The 15,504-nt window shown below is 37.8% G+C and overlaps 1 protein-coding gene across 7 annotated transcripts in view; it reads right to left on the reverse strand.

Annotated features, from left to right (window-relative positions):
* Positions 1–15,504, reverse strand: part of SUGCT (succinyl-CoA:glutarate-CoA transferase) — an 808,774-nt gene that overhangs the window by 645,462 nt on the left and 147,808 nt on the right. The gene's annotated exons all lie outside the window — the stretch shown is intronic.

Genomic DNA, 15,504 nt, shown 5'->3' on the forward strand with positions numbered 1-15,504 from the left:
CCTCCATCTTACTGACGAAGAAATGGAGGCTCCCAGTAGCTAATCTAAATAGTTTGTTTAAAGTTACATAGTAAATTGAAGAGCCTAGACTCAAACTCTGTAATTCAAAAGTCCACGCTCTTTGTTCTTTTATCATACAACTGCTCTAATAAAAATAAAAACCACCTCATTATTCCTAAACCTCAGTACATTACCTTAGTTATAAACTCTATTACTCATTAGCTTTAACAAGTTTCAATATAGAAAATCTTTATATACACTATATATCTAAGAGGTATTGGGAAATAAACAGAGATATGCTATTAATTTTTAAAATTTAATACTTTGGGGATTACTATTTATCTCTACTACAGTAATTACATTTGAAAAATCATAGTAAAATTTTCTGTTTCACAAAATACCTTACATTATTTGGAACATACCCCAAAATAGTTACCATAATAAAACTATAGTTTATCAACATATAATTTATCCATGGCATTTTAAAAATTATTTTGAAAGTTTCATGTCAGCTGTAGAATTATATACAATTTTAATAAGCAAATCCAATGTTACATCATTTAACTCAGGAAAATAAAAGTAAAATTGTAACATTTCCCAGTTTTCTGGTTGAGAACAGATAGATTATAGCACAATTCTACCAACCAATTTATGCTCATAAACATTTCTCCCTGTCTTTTTGTTTATGTAGTGTGGATTTTTTTTCATTTGTCCTGGGTCATTAATCCTATTAATACTCAAACAAGAAAGGGGGAACTTTGAAAGGCAGAGGTCAAAAATAGAAACTTAATATTGAGCTACCCAGGTGGTACAGCTCCTCACTTCTTCCTCTCCAAGACAGTACAGAGGGAAAAAGTTTCGCTGACCCAGTCCTGAGAATCTCCATTAAAAATCTCTAATAGGAGAGAAGTACACTGAAAGGATGAGTAAACAACACTAGGGGAAATCAACAAACATATTTTAAAGGAGAAAGTCTCAGGCCCTGGACTAAAGCAATACGTGCTGCCACAACTTGCCATCAACCTTGACCTGGAAGTGGGAAGCAACCTTGGCTGGGTGGAAGAGAGGTTCATAAGGCATTTGTTGGGATCTCATACTGAACCCCAGTAAGGACTGCTCTTAGGCTTCTTTCCTGGTTTGAGTCTTTTGTGGACTCCAGAAAATCCTCTTCTTAAAGCAAAGCCATTCCTGTGCCTGTTAACCTATTTTCTGTGTAATGTTTTGGTTAGATTCAGTTAAGTGACTTTTTTATTAGATCGCCTCAGTTAAAGGCTTTTGATTAGATTGTGTGACCCTTTAATTGGATTGGATTAAGTTGGGGGACTTTGATTGGAGTACTTCAATGAGGCATGACCCAGAGTGGGTCTTGGCCCTCTTGCTGGAGCCCTTTATAAATGGGAGAAGCTGCAGAAACACAGAGAAAGGAAGCTGCCATTTTTACCCTGCCACATGAGAGAGGACTCCTGGGTGGCCTACAGCTGCAGAATGACAGAAAGAAAAATCCCAAAGGCTGAAATAGAAACCAGAACCTGGAATCAGTGGAGCAGACGAAGCTGAAGAGATGAGGTCTGGGGAGAGATGTGTCAGTGCCTGATCACCCACAGCTGAGCTTGAGAGAAAGTGAGTCCTGGAGGAGAAGCAGAGGCAGGCTGCCATTTTGCCTTGCTACATGGCAGGAGTCCAGGATCACCAGCAGCCAACCTTTGGTGAGATAACATCTCTGATGATACCTTGATTTGGACATTCTCACCACCTTGAAACTACAAGTTTTTACTCTAATAAAATTCCATTTATAAAAGTCAATACATTTCTGGTATTTTGCATTCACAGCCTTGAGCAAACTACTGCACTTTCTCTTCAGCTTCATCCCACTTCTACATCTGTACCTCAGGATATTGCAAATTGGGAAAATTATGGTTGCAGCATAGAATTTAATGTTTTGAAATGTGACTAGGATTAGGGTGGGGTTAAGGTTAGAGTAAGGATTAGTTTAGGTTAAAATTAGAGTTAGGGTAAGGGTAAGTGAGTAAAAGCAAAAGCACTAAGTACTTACTAAGGAAAAGTAAAAGCAAGTAAAAGAATTTAAGTACTAAGGAAATTATTAAGTATAAGTACTAAGTTAAGCAAAATTAAATGCTAGGTAAAAGTAATAGTACTAAGTAAGCTGACTAAGTAAAAGTACTTAATCAGCTACAATTGGGAAGTGAGGAAAGGGAAGGTATGGAGAGGAAATGTAAGAATTCTAATCATCTCTCATAGAATGAAATCTATCCAAAATTTTTAAAATTGAACATGCAGGAAATTAAAGAAGCATAAATGATTCCAACATCTTAATGGTTTTCATAATCTCTTATAACAATCCTAAAAGTACCTTTAAGGAATGATTAATTTTGTAAAGAAGAGATATATTTCTAAAGTTGGGCAATGTCTTCCATTTCCTTTCAATTTATTGCTCTTTCATAGAATTCAAATAAATTTAATACTTGTTTGCTTTAAATTAAAAAGAATATTATGATCTCATTCTCATAAAATTATTTCTGTTCATCATGCCCTCTGAATATGTCCACATATAAGCATAAAATAAAAGTCTGGAATGATGCTCATCAAATATAATAATTTGAGTAGTGGGATTTAGAATAATTTGTTGCTTTCTTCTCCATTTTTTCCTGCATTATTTAACTTTTTATTAGGAATATGTATCATTTGTAACGGTAATGAAATAACTAAAATTTAAAATTAAATCAAAACAAAGTATAAATGAAACTGACAAATTAAATTATTCCATCATTAATTCTGGCAAATCAATAGTCAGCAATACTTAAGCAGTGTTATGAATTAAGGAAGAGCTGACTATTCAATATCGAGAATCTCTTTTTAGTAATATAATAGTATTTACAATAAAAATTAAGATTAAGATCAAGAAAAGATATTATCCTGATTTGAGTCATAAAAAAAGAAAATATACTTGATATGCTTAAGAAGTCATAATCACTGTAACATAAATAAGCAAGGAGTTCTTCACAAGGCACTAAACATATAAAACTAAATATGACACCTTTCCGAGAGGAGCATATATTTTAACCAATGATCAAATATAGTATAATAAAAAAAAAAGGAACATGTGTGTGTGTGACAGAACGGGGATAAAGGAAGAATCTACTTAATAAAAATAGAAACTATACTATTGGGAAAAAGGCAATAATAAGCTCATAATCAGAGTTTTAAGAGTCCTGCATGTCACAACTAAGAAAAAAAATGATAAAAGTAAAGAAACATTTAAAGAAAAGACCCAGCTTCTAGAATACACTACCACCGTATTTTTCTAACAAACTTAATCTCTTTAATAGTTATCAGGAAATGTTATTCCTTTAATGTAATTTATGTCCAATTAAGTGATGTTACATATTTATAAATCATATTCCACGGAGGCACATCTTATCTCTTAATTGTTTATTTACATAAATATTTCAAAATTAAAATAGGTTTTAAATTTATAAAATACATTGCTGGTAAGAGTGTAAATTGTTTCAGTCTTATGAAATATCAAGATCTATCAAATTACCTGAAATAGTATGGCTCCTGAGGGCTCTGGAGACATCCAAACACTGTAGTCAGGGCAAGGAGCTCAGAAGTTTGGTGCCTTGCCAGTAGGCCCTACTTTGGAATTTATGTTCCCTAGAGTGACAGAGCTGGACTCAGTTGTGGTTTCCCTACACATGGCTCTTCTCTCCTCCTTTGAACCTATAATTAGTAGTAGAGTTTGTAGGTGTACATCCAAGATACTTAAATCTTTGGGCTGTCCATGTGCCAGGTGAGCCCTGAATCTCAAAGGAGTTGCAATACCTACTCTCCAGTTCATTGGTCTCACCCAGAACAACTAACATGGAGGAGATGATGGATAACAACCATCCCAAGGAACCAAGAGAGTCTACAACTGCAAGCAAGAGAGTCCCATTCACTGGCCCTATGGGATATGTAGCAGTTTGATATGGTTATCAATTCCAAAAATAAATATTGGATTATGTTTGTAATCTGGTCTGTACATGGGCATGATTAAGTTATGATTAGGGCTTTGATTGAGCCATGTCATTAGGGTGTTAAGTCCCCACCCCTTGGTAGGTGGAGACTCACAGATAAAAGGCATGGCAAAGACAGAGGTGAAGGTTCTTGATGTTGGAGTTTGATGCTGAAGCCTTAAGCTGGAAATAAGCACAGAGAGAAAAGAGAAGCAAGCCCCAGGAAGGGAGGAACCCAGGAAGCCTGAACCCTCACAGATGTCAGCAGCCATTTTGCTCCAACATGTGAAAATAGACTTTGTGAGGGAAGTAACTTATGTTTTATGGCCTGGTATCTGTAAGCTCCTACCCCAAATAAATACCCTTTATAAAAACCAACCAATTTCTGGTATTTTGCATCAGCATCCCTTTGGTTGACTAATACAGAATTTGGTACTGAGGAATGGGGAAGTGCTTTTGCAATTATCAAAATGCTGGAACAGTTTTATAAATGGGTAAGGGGTATTTTTTGGAGGAATTGTGAGATGCTTGGAAAAAAAGGCCTACAGTGCTTTGAAGAGACTGTTGATAATGATACAGATGCTAAAGAAACTTTTTATGATGGCTTAGAAGTAAATGATGAAACTGTTACTGGAAACTGGAGGAAAGGTGATCCATGTTTTCAAGTTGCAGAGAACTTAGCAAGATTAACTCCTGGTGTTTTATGGAAGGCAGAATTTTAAAATGGCGAGTCTGGGCATTTAGCTGAAGAAATTTCCAAAGTGAATGGGGCTTGGCTTCTGCTTGCAGCTTATAGCAAAATGCTAGATGTGAGAGAGATGCTGAGGGCTGAACTGTCAGGTACAAAGAAAACAGAAACTGATTCTGGAAATTCCACTCTTCTAGAAATCAAGATCCCAGATGAAAGTGCCTCATTGGAGGACTTAACTAAACTCGGGGGAAGTGGACCTGGCTCAACTGACAGAGTGTCCACCTACCATATGGGAGGGTCCAGGGTTTGAGACCCAGGGCCTCTTGACCCATGTGGTGAGCTGGCCCACTCGCAGAGCTGCTGTGCACCAGGAGTGCAGTGCCCCACACGTAAGGAGTATGCCCTGCAAGGAGCGCCTCCCTGCTCAAAAAAAGTGCAGTCCACCCAGGAGTGGTGCCGCACACACGGAGAGCTAACACAGCAAGACGATGCAACAAAAAAGAGACGCAGTTTCCTGGTGCCACTGAGGGTGCAAAAGGACACAAAAGAACACACAGTGAATGGACAGAGAGCAGACAATGGCGGGGCGGGGGGAGGGGGGAATGGAAGGGGAGAGAAATAAATAAAAATATCTTTAAAAATAAATAAATAAATAAAAATTTAACTAACCTTAGAACTGGTAAATCAAGATGGAAGATACAATTATCTAGGAAAGATTTGTGGAAAGTCTTACTGTCTGATGGCTTGGACCCCTGCTTCCTGCATGCTAAACCATCAAGGTTTTTGAGAGAACTGTATGAACAAAACCACTGTCAGCCTGGAATAAAAAAGACATGGAAAGGAGAGATTGAAGGAGAAACAACTTTAAGAGGAAAACCATGGAAGCTAAGATCTGGAATTAAGACATCACCTTGGGCAAGAGAGGAGCCCCACCCATGTGTACAGAGAGGATGAGTTTGCACCAGCGTTTGAAGAGGGTGGATGTTCCTGTCCAATGTTCTGGGAGAGTTTTGCTGCCCCAGAGTACCGAGAGGGTGGAGCACATTCCCCAAGAATTAGGGCAGTTAAGGTCAGCACCCCACAGGTCTGAGAGGGGTGGACCTGTCCCCTAAAGGTTAGGGAAAGCCAGGTGGTCAACTCATTGCTCTGAGAGGGCTGAGCCTATATGCCAAAGGTTAGGAGGAATGTTGTCTTCACATCACTGTACTTGGGGGCTTACGACTCTAACCCAAAGATTGGGTAAAATGTGACAATCACCCCAACACTCTTGGAGGAAGAGGTCTGGAGTTTGGTCGACACCCAGATGCTTGATGAGGGTGGAACAAAGAAAATGGCCATTAGGCAAGCCAGTGGAAAGGCTGGGTCCCCATATGGCCCCAAGGGGAAGAAATAATCTTAAGAATGACTCCCAGACTTTGAAATCAAACAGAGCATCCCCTGCAGGTCTACTGAACTGTAGAGAAACTGTGAGTCATGTTTCCCTCCCAATTTCTCCTTATTGTAATGAAAATGTTTATCCTTTGTCTGTCCATTTGTGTATTGGAAGTAGATAAATTGTTTTGTAAGGTTCAGAGGTCTATAGCAGGCAGGAGTGTGCCCCAAGACAAACTGAATTTCTTTAAATTGATTGTGATATAATTTAGTATTTGCATTGTAACTGATTTAACATTTTTTTAAATATTGTAATGTCTTTTTCAAATTCAGATGGTGGAGTGTAGCAGTTTGATATTATAGATGAATTCCAAAAAGAAATATTGGATTATGTTTATAAACTGATCTTCTCCGGGCATATTAGATTATATTGGATTCTAAGAAATTATGTAAACCTCTTGTGCCAGTAGTGCCCTACTGGCACTAAAGGGTGGGAACTCACAGATAAAAGGCATGGCAAAGGACAGAGTTGAGGATTTTTTGATGTTGGAGTTTGATGCTGAAGTCTTAAGCTGGAGCCCTGGGAAGTAAGCTCACAGAGGAACCAGAAGCAACCCCCAGAAAAAAAAGAAGAACCCTGAACCCAGAGAGAAGCAAGACCCTGGAAGGGAGGAACCCAGAAAGCCTGAACCCTCACAGATGTCTGCAGCCATCTTGCTCCAACACATGAATATAGACTTTGGTGAGGCAAATAACTTATGCCTTATGGCCTGGTATCTGTAAGCTCCTATCCATATAAATACCCTTTATAAAAACCAACCAATTTCTGGTATTTTGCATCAGCACTCCTTTGGCTGACTAATACAGGATCACAGCCCCCTCTCATTTAAAGGTGGAGTGGCCATCACCATCCCAGAATCCTCAGGATTGGGGAATGAACTATGGACTAGAGTAGACATATTGGTACTCTACCATAGACTTATTGTGATTCTAGCAATGGAAGAAATTATATCTTTGATGTGGAGGCAGTGCCACTGGAGGTTCTGAGGAAGGGAGAGGGAAAGATACATGTAATACAAGGACATTTTTGGGACTTGGGAATTGTCCTGAATGACATTGCAATGCAAGATACAGGTCATAATAAATCTTGCCATAACCTACAAATTGGGTGGGAGAGAGTGTAAACTACAATGTAAACTTTAATCCACGCTTAGTGGCAATGCTCCAAAATGTGTTCATCAATTGCAATGAATGTACCTCACTAATGAAAGGATGTTTTCTGTTAATGTGGGAAAATGTGGGAGGTGTGGAAAGTGGGTCATATGAGAATCCCCTGTATTTTTTATGTGACATCTGTATAATCTAAGCACCTTTTAAAAATTAAAAAAAGAAAATAAAAAGAAAATAGCCCCCGCAAAAAAAAAAGATCTATCAAAAGTTACAAGGGAGTGGATGTGGCTCAACAGTTGAGCACCTGCTTCCCACTTGGGAGGTCCCAGGTTCAGTACCTGGTGACTCCTGAAAAAATTAAAAAAAAAAAAAAAAACAACTCAGGGTAGCTCAGTGGTTGAGTGCTGGCTTCCCATATACAAGTTCCTGGTTTCAATTCCTGGTACCCCAAGAGAAAAAGAAGGTACAAATGCACAGGGGAGCGGATACAGCTCATTGGTTGGATGCCTGCTTCCCCAGTCCTGGGTTCAATCTCCAGTATCTGCTTAAAAAAAAAAAAAGGTTATGCATACACAAACTTTTTATCCAGCATTTCTCTTGTAGAGATTTTTTCTATAAACAATTGCCCATGTGGAAAATTATATCGGTACAAGAATATTCTTTGCACTGTTAAGGTAATTGCAAAATAATGGAAAAAACTAAATGTCCATCAAGGAAGGCTGGTTAAAAAATGGTTGTATACCCACAGATAGAGAAAAAATAAGAGTGAGTGTGCTGATACAGAATAATCTCCAAGATATATGAAGTGAAATAAAATAAAACATTGAGTTTAGATAATGTTAAATGTAAAGCTAAAACTACAAAGCTTCTAGACAAAAACATAGGATAAAATCTTCATGACCTCAGTAAGCAAAGATTTCTTCAAAAGGAAACAAAAGAAATTAACCATAAAAGAAAAAAATTATTAATTTGACTGAAACAAAAAAGCTGCTCATCAAAGACCATTATGAATATGACAAGGCAAGTCACAGACTACCTGCAATACATATACATGACAAATACTTGTATCTAGAATAGAGTCACTCTAAGTCAATAGAAAATGACAAACTTTCCAATAAAGACTCAAAAATATAGTTCACAAAAGATGTCCAAACGGCCACTCAGCATATGAAGAAAAGTACATCATTATTACTTATCAGGGTAAAGTAACACTCAAATCATGCACACTCCACAAAATAGCCAAAATTAAAAAGAGAAATGAGTGTGGATGCCCAACAAAAGATATTCATGAGAATTTTTAATTTATTCATAATAGGTAAAAACTGGAACCAACCCAAATGTTCAATATCAGAACAATGGATAAATTGTGGTATATTCATACAATGGAATTCTATACCATAAGAAAAAACATACTACTGGTATACAAAACAACTGAATGAACCTCAAAAATATGATGTTGAGCAAAAAGAAGCCAGACATAAAGGCATATATACTGTATGGTTTCATTTATAGAAGCCCGAGAAGAGGAAAACTAATCTTAGATTATTAGAAATCAAAATAGTAAAATAGTGTTTACCTCTCGGAGGAGGCATTAATGCTCGGGAAGAGGCATGAAAGAACTTTCTGGGGTGATGGAAATGTTCTGTATCTTGATCTCAGAGGTGTTTACCCAGGTGTATACGTGTGTAAAAGTTCATTGAACCATATCCTTACTATTTTTCACCTTACGGTATGTAAATTATACCTCATTTTTTAAAAATTCAATTTAAAAAAACATGGAGTAAGTATGCTACCAACTGTGTTTTTAAAAATGTGGGATGGGACTATTTGGCTTATTGTTGAAGCAAATATCTCTGAAACAACAAAAAAAGAAAAGTGACAACACTGATTTCATCTGAGGAGGAAAGAAGGTGGGCAGGGACTGAGTAAGAAGATTTACCTCTTAGACTCTTAGATTTAGGGTGACAAAGACAAGCCAGGTTCATGTCCCAATGTTATTATTATTAATAGAGCCCTCTTTCACTCTTAAAAATGTCCTGGTTTGTATGTCAAGTTATATGATCAACCCACTTATATATCTTGAGGATTTAGTATTATGTGAATGCATTACTTCAAAAGTAAATACAATATAAATAAAAGACTGCCTTTTGAAAGCAATGTAAGAGCATTTTCTCTTTGTATAATTATTTGTTTCCTTAGTTTTCAAAGGGAAGACAAGTATCGAAAAAGTGATGCTCGTAAGCTTGATTTAATCTACCCTGTACATTTGTGCCAAACTAATCTTGTGAAGAATAGCTTTCATCTCACTCCTCTTCTGAAAAGCCACCTTGAGGAGTGGATGTGGCTCAAGCCATTGAGCACCTGCCTCCCACATGGAGGTCCCAGGTTTGGTTCCCAGTGCCTCCTAAAAAAAAAAAGGAAAACAAATGAAGAAACCAACTCAGGGAAGTCGATGTGGCTCAGTGGTTGAGCACCGTCTTCCCACATACCAGGTTGCAGGTTCAATCCCCAGCCCTGGTACCTCAAGAAAAATTAAAAATTAAAAAATTAAAAAGACCAAAAAAAAAAACACCCACCACCCTAACTTCTGCCAGGAGCAAGTAATGTCCTAACTTCTTTAGCTGACCTTGACAACTTTCCTAAGTGTGGCCTCAACCAACTTTCCCCCACTGCTCTGAAACCTTACCTCTCAGCTCTTCCCTAACAGACCTATTGCTTTTCCCCCAATATAGCTGTTTCTTCCAGCTTACCTGCCTTTCTTCACTCTGTCATCTCCACTAGAAATGACTCAATCCATCTGGATCCTCTCCACCCTTCAAGGCACCAAGCAACTCAAGTCCCATCACTTCCTTTTGGTCCTACCCTGAGCCACATTTATGTTTTACTTCTTCAAGTTATAATAACAAGTCATCTCAAACAAATTCGGTGTAAGTCAAAAATGGATTTTGAAGATTTTATTAAGCATGCAAGCAAGCAAACAAAAAACACTCAAGCACCTATTGTACTGGGCACTGCAACATGAAGTTGACTAAGGCTCTCCTACACTGAGAGACCTCACAGAAACAGCTGCCAACTACCCTCATACCAGATTTGTCCTTACCTATTTTCACTCTCAGCTGTTTGTAAAAAAAATGGCTTTGTTGTCAGTAGCCCACAGACACACACACCATTATGGACTGAACTGTGTCCCCCCAAAAAACATGTGCGAGTTTGAAACCCCAGTCCTGTGAATGTGACCCCACTTAGAAACAGGATCTTTGAAGATGTTATTAAATAAGATGAGGCAAAACTGGATTCGGGTTCTTATAAGGAGTATATGTTTGGGTACAGATAGCCACGTGATGGGGAGAGAAATTGAGTTTTGCCACAAGTCAAAGAGCACCATGGATTGCCATAGGCCACCACAGGACTCTACAGACTGCAGGGGAAGCACGGCCCTGCTGACACCTCGATTCAGACTTCGACCCTCCAGAGCAGTGAGACAAGACATTTCTGTTGTAAGGCACTCTGTTCATGGCACTTTGTACCAGCAGCCAAAGAAAACCATGACACACATACATGCACAAATACTCCCCCAAAGATCATAAAACGCATAGGCCTTCAAAAGTTGTTTATCAGCAAGAAAAGGCCTCTGTATCATGAATTACATAACATACATTTAATTTTATGCAATTTTCTATTGTTTTCTAATTTTTCCATGAATATGTGTCTGATCTAGTCAACTAAATTGTTACTTACAGAGTAATTTATTAATTCCTTATGTACCTAAAATACTATATTCATATGGTCAATACGTCTTTGTTCATTGATTTATGATATAATTCTTCTTGATGTTTAAGTGCTCCATAATTTATAGGTGATTGTTTTTTACACATATTAAATACATCTGTGTCATTTACTTTCCAGAGTCTCTTATACTCATTGATTTCATTCTTAATCCCCTCACTATATTCACAATGCACTAAAAAAAAATTACCCTTTTGAGTAATAACTGGTTAGGATAAAGCCATGAACATGAAAAGAATAAGGTGATATGATTTGATCTGAGTTACAAGATGATTTAAGCATAGTACATAGCCCTTAATAATTAATGAGCTTCCATCTGAGTCTGTGAAAGAATATCTGCTCGCTATTTCAAGTGAAATGAGGTTTGTAACAATAGCGCCTCCCCGAAGTGTTTCTAAATATGGTCCATCAGCAGCACTTAGGGCCGTCATCACACGTGCATATTTGTGGGCCCTACCCCAGGGTTACTGAACCAGTATCCAAGAGAGAAGAGTTCAAGAACCTGTGGTATACCAAGCAACCACAATTTTGTACTTTTATATTTTATAACAGACATTTGATTTGCAATTTATAATATCTTGCAGAGGAAGTGTGTGAGCATCACTTCTGAAGGAACTTTGCTGAAACACAGAGAATCTACAGGACACATATAAGATCACATAGAGGGAAGCGGATGTGGCTCAAGAGATTGGGCTCCCGCCTACCACATAGGAGGTCCCTGATTCCATTCCCGGTGCCTCCTGGTGAAGACAGCAAGCTGGCACAATGGGCTGGCGTGGTGAGCTGACCCAAGAAGATGCAACAAGAGATGAGGAAAACCTAATGAGAGACACAATACTCCCACATTAGAGATCCTGGGTTCAGTTCCCAGTTCCTACTAAGGAAATAAGGAAGATGAACAGACACAGCAAAGTGCAAACAAAAAGTGGGTGGGGAGAAATAAATAAAATAAACCTTAAAAAAAAAAATAAAGATCACATAGCACTGTGCCACATACTCATTTATTCATTCTCTCACTCAACATATATTTATTGAGTGCTCCCTACATGGGGCTCCTTTCTAGGCATAGGGATACAGCAGTGACCAAAGCAAAGACCAACCTCTTAAGAGGTTTATATTCTACTATGGCCCATTTCAGGCGATCAATAAATATTACACAAGGGTGAATTAGGAAAAGTTAGACCTCCAGACTCTTCGTAAAGTGCTTTCTCACTATAACCAATGGTCTGCTCACTATACCATGACCTATCATATTATGGATTTATTCTACAGGCAGCATGGAGAAAGAGCATAAGGAGTAAAGCAGACCTGGCTTCAAAATCTGGTTTTAGCACTTATATGCTTGGGGACTTGGGGCAAGTTCTTTGAGCCCCTAAACTGCAGTTACAGAGTTGGTCAATGCCTACCTGGAAAGATCAAGGTAAGGATGAAGAGATGACAGTATATGTACAACACCTAGCATGGTGTCTAGTACCCTGTAGGCACACAAAGTCCTTTCTCATTTCTTCTGTACTCAAATATGAATCTCAACTGACAGCATCACAGCATACCTAAAAGGCTAGATTTTAGATTTGGCAGAGGGCAACCATAACTAATTTGCCTTCAATCTTGTCATAAAAACTGTTTCCATAAATTTTATCCTATATTATTCATGTAGATGATAAGCTTTTTGGATATAAGTGGCATTTACTCCATTATTAAAGGAATATGCATTATGAACACATCATAATACCAGTCTATACCTTTGGAATATCTCTCAATTTCCAAGAAGAAATTTATTTAAGTCATCAATTTTAAAAAATTTATATGTAACTATTTGTCTTCTCTTCTCATCAAAGTATTAAGTAACAAGGCCACCAGCAATCATTTCAGCCACCACTTTCTAACTGTTCAACCTCTCCAACACCAACTTGACCAGCTCACAATGATCCAGCAGCACTGGCTTCCTTTTGGCTCCTCAAACCTGCCAGACTTTCCAGAATCTATACTTTCATGCATGCTATTGTCCTCTGTTCGCCAGGCTGGTGGTTAATCAGGTCCCACCTTAAATGTCTGCTCTGCAAAGAAGCCTTCCCTGACCATCCTGACAAGGTTAGGCTCCACTGCACAGAGTGATGTGGCGAGGCCTCCTAACCATCAAAGATGCCTGGGTCCCAGGCAGTCATCTAAAACCTGGAGTTCTGCTTCAACACAGTCACACAACTGTGCAGTTAAATAAAAGTTCATACACAGCATGGTATAATTGGCAATAGTGTGTGTGCACTGGATAATTAAAAATATTAGTCAGGGGAGAGCAGATGTGACTCCAGCAGTTGAGCACCCGCCTCCCACATAAAAGGTCCCAGCTTCAGTTCCCAGTGTGTCCTAAAGAAGACAAACAATGAGCAGAAATCGAGCAAATGGAAAGAGCAGACAACGAACAAAAACAGAGCAAGACACTGAGCATACAACAAGCAAAAAAACAAAACAAGCAGGGAGTGGTGGTGGCTCAAGCAGTTGAGCACCTGCCCCCCACATGGGAGATCCAGGGTTCAGTTCCCCCTAAAGAAAAAACAGACAACAAGGACAGATAACTGCAAACAAGCAAAAACAACAAGCAAATAGACAAGAGAGCCATCTCAGGACAGAGGGATGAAACATTAGCCAGGGCTTTCAGCACTGTTCCCTCCTGTACAATTGCTGCTGAGAGGTTTAGGGAACTGTAACTTTTGCTCATAAGATTCAGAGAAAACAACTCTCATAAAAATACTCCCCCAGTATTGCCCAATTCTCTTCAAAATGCTTGGATCTTCTGTGGCATATACACATGATGGAACATTGTGCAGCAGTTAATTGAAATGAGGTCGTAAACCACATGGCAACATGGTTCAACCTAAAGGACATTCTGTTGAGTGAAGCAAACCAGATACAAAAGGACAAAAACTGTATAAATGATCTACTTTGAACTAAATATATTGTGTGGTGGAGTTAATAACTTGAATATGGGTCACCAGAAAACAGAATGAGGTTAGAGAATAGAAAGTTGAATCATTTGTGCAGAATTGGTAAAAAAAAAAAAAAAAAAAAAGGATGTGTGTTAATGTTTGAAAAAGAATAGAAATGAATAGAAAAGGTGAAAGCACAACATAATGTTTGTGACTAGCAGTACTATTATAAGGGCACAGTAGTGGTTTAAAGGAAAAGTCTAAGATCATGTATATTACTAAAAGGAAAGCTAACAAATGTAATATGAGAATGAATAGCATAGGAATACTGGATGTGAAATATGAATATTAGTAAAATTGCATATATAAGACAGTTTTTCTTTGAAACTGAATTAATATATGTTAATACTACAAGATGTTAAAATCAGACAAAAAAAAAAAAAAACATTACACTAAGTGAAAGAAACCAGACACAAAGTACTACTTATTGCATACCTATTTAAATAAAATGTAAATATAAATCAATTTATAAAGATGAAATTAGATTAGCAGGTATGGAAGGCTGAGGAAGGATATAGGGATTGAGAAATAACTACTAAGGAGTGTGGGGTTTTTCTATTTCGGAGTAATGAAATTGTTCTAAAATCTTTTGTGGTGATAAATGTACAACATTGTGATTATACTAAAAGCCATTGATTATACACTTTGGATAGATCATATGGTATGAGAATATCTCTCGATAAAACTGCTTAAAAATAAATAAATTAATAAGAACAGCCAGAAATAACAGCTACATACAGCAGGGGAAGCACAGAGAGATTGAGAGATGAAGAATTTTCTTGTTTGTTTTTTGTTTATTATTTTTTTTACTAAAATAATGAAGATGCTCTAAAAATGATTCAAGTAATGAATTGCACTACCATGATTGGCCACCGTGGAAGTATGGTATGCTTTATTAATGGGTATCAATAAAATTGATTTGTTTTAAAAAATGCTTAGATCTTTTGCTGTCAAATAAACCACATTTTGTGGAAATCTTTGGAAGGATAGTGATGGTCCGAGGCACTCTTCTTCCGAGTCCTTTTTATCTGTATTTATGCTTGTTCTCTGTTCTATGCTTGCCTCCAGGAGGGCAAGGACTCTGCCATCCTGTTGACTGTGCAAGCTCCATTACCAGCCCTTAAAGGAAAGCACTCAAAGCAGTGTGTCGTGACCACATGAGAGAGCTTCAATGGGGTATTACAGTGAGAGATCTGTCCATGCTCCATTCTCTCAATCAATGGAAAGAAAATGGGTACCCTGGAATGTTTTAAGAAAAGCCACAAGCATTTTTTTCTATGACTTGTAAAATTCATCCAGAGAATGAAAGTACAAAAGACCTGGTCATTAAAACTCTAATAGCTGTTTTGAAATGTGTTGAAAGAATTAAAGACTGTAGAAGAAAAGACTTGAGGTCACTCTTTTCTTGGTCTACCCTAACGTGCAGCAATACATCCTGAAGAATTAACTAAATAAAGTGATTCATGGAAGAAGCACCTACTGGAAC

The sequence above is a fragment of the Dasypus novemcinctus genome, chromosome 5, assembly GCF_030445035.2.
Source record: "Dasypus novemcinctus isolate mDasNov1 chromosome 5, mDasNov1.1.hap2, whole genome shotgun sequence".
Taxonomy (NCBI): domain Eukaryota; kingdom Metazoa; phylum Chordata; class Mammalia; order Cingulata; family Dasypodidae; genus Dasypus; species Dasypus novemcinctus.